Here is a 7,723-nt window from a genome sequence, read left to right as displayed (position 1 = left end):
TCTTATGATACCAGCTACCTTCAAGGAGGAAAGTGGCAAGTTATTTATGATGTCTCTTCTCTACTTGGACCTACTTGCATTGTATCTAGCAGACACCCTTAGATATTCTAGCTTGTATAAGGTATTTCTGTTTTTGTATTTTTTCATCATTTCAATAAGGATATGGGTGTAGAATAGGAAGTTAGATATTTATTTAGAAATCCATAAGGATCTTTAAAGGATGAGTAATGTCCTTTTAAGGAAGAAGAGAGGTGTAAGACATTCTAGGTAGGAAAATTATTCATAGAAAATGTATAAGTAAGAAAGCAGCTGTCTGGAACTGGTGTGGTTGCAATTAGGAAGACATAAAGTAGGAAAGGTAGTTTGAAATCAGATTGTGCAGGATTCTGTATGCCAGACTGAGATACATGGGTTTTGTTCTTTAAGAAACCAGGAGCCATCAGAATATTCTCTCTACAAATGACAATCCTTCCAACACATGAAATTGCTAACATATTTCCCTTGAGATTGTTTTCTGCAAACTAATAAACTAATATGCCCAGTTTCTTTTCTCCTCGGGTAGCATAGTTTGATTTTATCATTTTTTGATAGTTCTCCTATGAACATACTTCAGTTTATCTGTGGCAGTTACTAACTATACTTTATAATGTTTCCTTTTGCATTTTTAAAATGCTGCTTTCACATGTATAATACCTTGAAAACACAGGCTTTATCACTTTCCTCTTTTTTTTATGTTAATTCAAACTTTACTATAAATATGAAAACAGTGGAAATGATGATGCACAAGATGATCATACAAACACACCAGTGAACCACAAGTCCTGGAGAGAAGTGGGAAAGGCAGCAGGGTGGCCCCTCTCCCTGCCCCACAGGGCAGTACCACAACAGTCCTCCAAAAAAGGCAGGAAAGCATCATCGGCTGGAACAGGGGCTTTAAAGGGAAGCTCTTCTTAGAACCCAAATGCACGTGCTTTGCAGAACAGCTAAGGGTGGCAGGACTTGTGACCTGTTTCCCTGGGTTGTAATGGCAAACCTGTCCCGTGATAGGAACAGCTGTCTGCTCAAAACCATTTCTGAAAAAAAGTTGGTTGGGAGACTAAAGAGGAAAAAGAATTGAGGCCCCCCCCCCGCCCCAAATCTGTACGGGTGGGAATAGGGGCCGTCAGGGATTAGAAATCATTCCCTTGGTGGAAAAGCAATGAATAGGCCCTGAGGTCGGTTCTGGGAGAGAAAACACCTCAATTTCCTTTTATTTGAGAGACACAAAGCATGTTTCCCGAAGGTCTTCCCTGCTTCCACACAACCTGGGGAGGCTGAGGCTACTGATCTCTAATTCTGCTTCAGGGTCTGCTGTGGATCTCTCACACCTGTCCAGGGTGCTTGCTGGTGCAGACCCTGTCCCGGTCCGAGTCCAGGGAAAAGGACAGCTGTGGAAGGGTCAGGAACTGTGGGCCGTGGAAGTAGGGCAGGCCAGTGGAATGGGTGGGCTTGCAGGAGGTAGACAGGGGGATGGCCTGCAAGAATTTTTCAATTCATAGCTGGAGGGTTGCTGAGGGGAGGGTATTCTGAAAGATACCACCCCCCTCCCCAAAGTCCACGAGGAGAGAGGCTTCCTTCTCTGACTCAGGAAGGGGAGGGGCTCTCGATGTTGCCACGCTGCACTCGGTCTGGCACTTCCTCCTCCTTCTGCTCCAAATCAAAGTTCTCAAGCTCCTGCAAAACCTTATCCATGAAGTCCCGGGAGTTGTGTTTGTAAGACACAGCTAATCGAATCGCATCATTGAAGAGCTTCACGACATTGGTACCATCAGCCGCTGAGACAAAGTACAGGGGAAGGGAGAACTTCCTGGCAAAATTGAAGCTCTTTTGGGTCATCTTTATGTCTGCATCAATTTTATTGGCCACCACGATGCATGGGATCTCTGGCCTGAACTCCCGAAGCTCTGTATACCAAGTGCTCAGGTTCTTGTAGGTTACTTTCCTCTGCACATCAAACACCATGATGCAAGCGTGGGCCTTGTGGTAGTAGGAGGCGTGCATGCTCTGGAACCGCTCCTGGCCTGCTGTGTCCCAAAAGTCTATCCCTCCTCCCTGGACCACAGGAATGAAGGGGTGAACAGTGAGGTTGAGTTGGCATGAAGGGGGAAGGACCACAGGAACACAGAACACTGCAAACCTTGAAGGATACAATCCGTCCATGAGAAACCTCTCCATAAGTTTGGACTTGCCCACAGCGCTGTCCCCTAGGCAGATGATCTTCACGTTGTCATCAGCATCGTATTTCTCTTGGTTGAGCTCACAGGGTTCGGGTTTGTCGCTGGCCATTGGCTCCTGGCCGTTCAGCCCGGGGTAGGTGTGTGCGTGTGGGGTCTTGTCACTGTCCCTCGGGCCAGCCGGGTTCTCTCAGCACAGCACTCCGCTTCTGGCTCCGTTCGCGTCCTCGCAGCTGCTCACTCACTTTCCTCTTTTTTATTCTTTCCTACCACCACACACATGATACCTCCCAACACATGCAAAACACTGGAATCATCTTATTAACTGAGTAGAGACTTTATTATTTTTGGGTGAACAAAGTGATTGTTAGTGTCAACAATCAATTTGTATTTGGTAGTAATGCTGCAGACCTCTTGTTCTCTCCGTCTCCCTCCCTGTCTCTCTCCAACAATGTGCCAGCATGTCTGTTTCTTATTTCATCTCTGAAATAAAGTCCAGAGATCAAAAATGGGAGACAGCTAAGCTCTCATCAGGGGCCTGTTAATTAGATACTAACTTCTAAAATTTCCCCAATTTTTTTACCTGAATGCAAAAGAATAATTTATTTGGAAACTGTTCATATCTTATTCTATGGTTTTCTTAAAGCTGGCTTGCCGGTTTTATAATAGAGCTGAACCATTGCCATACTTCCATTAAACCAAAAATAGAAAAAAAAAAAAAAAAAAAGCAGAGTAAATGTTTCCTATTTGTTATATCCCTTAAGTTTCTCCAGCCATGCAGAGTATCTTTAACGGCATTCTTGTTAGCTTGGAATGCTGTGTAACAACCTTTGCACATGTAACAACTTAAATAGGAAAAACAATGGCTAACCATGATACAAAAAAAGGTGGGGTAATAGCATACACACCCTGACTAGTTTAAGCAAATTTCCTGAAAGTTAGCCAATGGAAATTTGGAATACTTTCTAATTGTCTAAGACTACCATTCCTGTTCTGAGGTAAAATGTACCATATTAGACACTGTTAAAGTGATCTTGTACGGAAATACGTGAATCAAGAATTTGAATTTAAAAAAGAGTCCCTTTATGACAAAGTAGTGGGGAAAAACAGACTATGGAAATATTTAAGTCTTCCATAGCAAAAAATGGCTCCTTGGTATTTACTGTCATCTGTAACTGTTTATAAGGGATACTATGTGGGTATATGGGGGTGAGGATGTGTCTTTTGGCAGACATCTCAGGTATGCTGCTCTACCATGTTCAGTGGACAGCATCATTTCTGATAATGAATTTGTTAAGCAAGCCAATGATTATATCAGAAACAATAAGAAACTCATTAAAACATACCTAAACTTGATGAAATCTAAATTTTAACAAAAACGTAGATGTTTGTGATTATAATTGGATACTAAAATGAAAGTATTTAATGAAAGCCTCAGCTCTGGCTGAAGCCTTCCTTACAAGAATATGCAGAGTACTCCCATTTTTTAAAATGAGGTATGAGACTACCTTATGGGACTTGCAAAGGAGGTGGTCAAAAGCTAGGTTTGTGTAGGTCCTTACCCACGTTGAAGGTATAAAAGGGCAGAAGGGCAGGCATGGAGATTAGAAGAGGGTTTATGGGGAGAGCTATCGGAAAACTGTGAGTCCTCTCCCCTCTGCCTCTTTATTATGCTCAGGAAAATAGGCATCAAAGTAACCACCCAGAAAGCTTGGCACATGTCCCTTGCTACTTGGAAGACGTAGTGGACAGTCTCAGGCCAGACAAATTAAAGGGTAGGAAGCTGACTGTGGCTGGCTGGCTGCCCTGATGGTGGAATTGAGAGAAACCAATACATTGGTGCAGTCTGTTCTTCCAAAATTTCTTAGGGGCAAAGAATGTAAGATAGTTTCTCACAGACAAGTCAGGGAAAGGAGAGATAGAGCAGAGCAGGTGGGGTAGCTTTACCTTTTCTCCAACAAGATTCTCTCCGAAGAGAGAAGCTGGAGGCCTACTGTGGAGCTCTAGGGGCTGAGGTAGGCAATCAACCAGAGGCGATGCTTTGCCCTACACCACAGGAACTTTGGAGAAGTGTTCCCCAGCAATGGACTTCTCTCCAAAGAACCTTAAAAGGCATCCCAAAAAAGAACGAGAGCTTTAAACACCTGCCAAGCCTGGAGAATATCATCTCCAGTTCTTTATTACAGTATATGATGAATAAAATCTTTCCTGCTGCTTCATCTCCCTAAACCCCTCCAGCTCCACCTTGGGAGAAGTCAGAAACCATGGATTAGCAAGCTGGAGGAAGAGAGGTAGAAGCGTAAGACAGAAACATAAATAAAGCTGCTATTCCTCTGAACAGATTTGATCTAGGGAGGAGAAGATTTGGTATAAATAGAATTGGAAGTTTTTACAATTACATAGGATTGGTCATTTTAATATTAGAACTGATTTAGGGGACTAACCTGACCAGAGGTTACTCTGAGGGTGACCAAAACAGTCAACAGTACCTTCCCTAAAGTGCATCTTTTAAAGTGAGGGAACAACTAAGCCTGCAGAATGGGTTTGAATGGGCAGAGGTTTTCTGGTTGCACACTTGAGTCCTTCTTGTTCAGTGTTTGTGATTAGCTGTCTACCTCTCCCCAGAACCCTCTAGGTTCCAGATATGAGGCCAGTTGGCTCCTGTTGTTAACTTTATTCTAGGCCCAAGGGAAAAAAAGAACCCTTCATCCCAACATATTTCAGTTGTTCAGGATCCATTTACTTCACTGCTGGCCCCTCTAACCTTATACCTTGAACCTTGTTTTAATAGTCAGCATTTTGCATCCTTCCTTGTCACAAAACCTCCATCTTGTTTTCCACCTCTGAGTTCAGTTTTTGATTTGCATCTGACATGTCCAGCTATTCTTCCCATGGCCTGAGCTCCAGTCCCCTGCTCAGAGTCCCACCACATGTTGCCAGTCCACATGCCAGCTTTCCTTGATCCCAGACTCCCTCAGGCTGTGTAGAGCTTGCCTACTGGGATCTCCTACTCACTCGCTCACAGACCTCCCCGAAGCAGAATACCTGCCCAGACTTCTCCCTGCCTCTGGCTCTTTGCTTCATATCGTTGCTGAAACAGACTCCTTTTGCCTATGTCGAGCCTCTCTGACACTCTTTTCTTTCTACTGAGAAAAGCCCCACTTACTGTCCCATTCCAATGGGCCTACCTCATCTCCTGGCCCAAGAACCCCTTATAGATCAGGCCTGGGTCCCTTCAGTCTTCTTAGACTTGGATTAAGTCCATGGAGAACATGTTCCTCAATTTTAAAATATTTATTTAGTGAATCCTCTAGTCTGGGTGTTTTGAAGTAACAAAGAAACATATCCTTGAGTACCTTATGTAAGGAAGACCCATTTGTACAATTCTTAAATCGATGAAAAGAAAGTCTAATGTACTTTCAAAAATCCATTTCCTTATTAATTGCCCTTAGACTTTTCTATGTCTTTCTCACCCAAACCTCCTGAATGACAATTCTAGCAGGGAAAGGCCTTTTTGGTAATCCCACGCTAATTTACCAGGCTACCAGGATAGTAAGCCTCTTCCAAATCCAGGGGTACAAAACGCAGCAATGCCACCTTGTAGAACATGTTTACCAAGATATTTAGGTTTTATTGTGCACTTCGATTTGTGGGAACCCATATTCATGTTTTATTACCTACACCAACTTGATCAGCAGGAAGAGCAATAGATCCGTAACACTGAGGATGTTGTCAAGAAGGTAGGCTTGGATTTATACATTTATATAAAGCAAACTCTCTTTCTTTGTTCCCTCTTTCTGCTCCATCCAGATTCCCACTCAGTACCACCCTTGTGGCAGTTGTGGGGTGAAGTCTACCCTAGAACCATAACCCACATCCTGGTTATGATGTCATTTTAATAAAAAATGTAGAACAATATAAATTCTTATTTAAAAAAATAAAACATTGTATCCTTTTTAAAATAGTTATGACTTCATTTAATCCTTACAATTTACACTCAAGTTTAAAGCAGGCACAAGGATCAATAGTGCCATTTTACAAGGGTATGAGTGACACCAAAAAGTTAAAGGATTTGACCAAACTTAAATAGTTGGTGAGGTTAGGTAAGCCCTTGGTCTCCCAACTCCCAGCCCAGCATCCTTTCCTTTATATGCCAGCCCTTATCCTTATTAGTTCTATTCTTTTTTTAGTGAGGTACAATTTGACATTTAAGGTTATATTTGTTTCAAGTGTACAACCTACTAATTCCATATTTGTATATATTGCAGAATGATCGCTATCATAAGTCTGGTTAGCATTCTTCACCATACATAGTTACAAAAACTGTTTTTCTTGTGATGAGATCTTTTAAGATCTAGAAAATTATTAATTCTAATGATTAGGTTTGGTTGCAAGTGATAGGAAAAGCAAAAAAATTGTTTAAACAAGACACAATTGGAGGGGCACCTGGGTGGTGCAGTCAGTTAAGTGTCTGATTCTTGGTTTCAGCTCAGGTCGTGATTTCAGGGTCGTGAGACTGAGCCCCACGTTGGGCTCTGCGCTCAGTGTGGAGTCTTCTTGAGATTCTTTCTCCCTCTCCTTCTGCCCTTCATGCTCATGCTCTCTCTCTCTCTCTCTCTCTCAAACAAATAAATAAATCTTAAAAAAAAAAAAAAGAGAGAGAGAAACAAGACAGAATTTGATCATTTCTTTGCTATCCTCAATACCTGGCTTTTCAAAATGACTGCTCAAGTTCCAATCATGAGGTCTACAGTCTAACTAACCATAATGATAAGGAAGATTAGGGACAGAACACATTTTTCCCCCTTAAGGACACTTTCTAGAAATCATACGGGACATTTTTGCTAAATTCCATTGGCCAGAATTTAATAACATAACCCTAGTTAGCTTCAAGGGAGGCTGGGAAGTATAACCTTTATTCTAGGTGGTCATGCTTTGATAAATTTGTAGGTTCTATTACTAAGGAAGAAAAAGAGAGAGGATATTGAGGTGACAACTAGCAGTGCCTACCACAACTTTGCATTTTATTGGCAGAGGTCTGTTTTCCTTAGATTACTTTTTTATTTATATCTACTTGTTTCTGAAATACTGTGAGATTTTTAGATCTTTCATTTTCTACCTATGAACTGAGTACCCATAAATGTCAATAATGATAGAATTATTTTAAAGTTTTATCTTCACCCTAATTAATGTTTAATGTGACATCTTCCTTGGGTTTTAATTAAGAGGATACTGAATAAACAATTTCTTTGATTTGTTTATCATACAAAGCATGGTATTAAATACTCATATATATTGATTAATAAAATATTATTATGGCACCACTTGGATCAGTCCCTCATTACTCATTTGGACTCTTACTAATCAATCATCTCAAACTCCTCCTCTTAAATCTATTGAAAATATCACTGCTGACATGATTTCCCTGGAGTGCAGCTATGATAATGTCACTTCTCCATGTAAACACCTTAATGAGTTCCCATTTCCTATAGAATAAATCCAAAGTTTTT

The 7,723-nt window shown here is 41.4% G+C and overlaps 1 pseudogene; it reads right to left on the bottom strand.

The window, feature by feature from the left end:
- Window positions 1–1,219: 1,219 nt before the first annotated feature.
- Window positions 1,220–2,431, bottom strand: LOC112825110 (rab-like protein 2B pseudogene; annotated as a pseudogene).
- Between the last annotated feature and the right edge of the window lie 5,292 nt (window positions 2,432–7,723).

The sequence above is a fragment of the Callorhinus ursinus genome, unplaced genomic scaffold (assembly GCF_003265705.2).
Source record: "Callorhinus ursinus isolate GAN/ISIS: 27379988/994484 unplaced genomic scaffold, GSC_fseal_2.0 scaffold12, whole genome shotgun sequence".
In the NCBI taxonomy this organism is placed as follows: domain Eukaryota; kingdom Metazoa; phylum Chordata; class Mammalia; order Carnivora; family Otariidae; genus Callorhinus; species Callorhinus ursinus.
The sequence above is the reverse complement of the archived record's forward strand: the minus strand, read 5'-3'. Positions and strand labels throughout refer to the sequence as shown.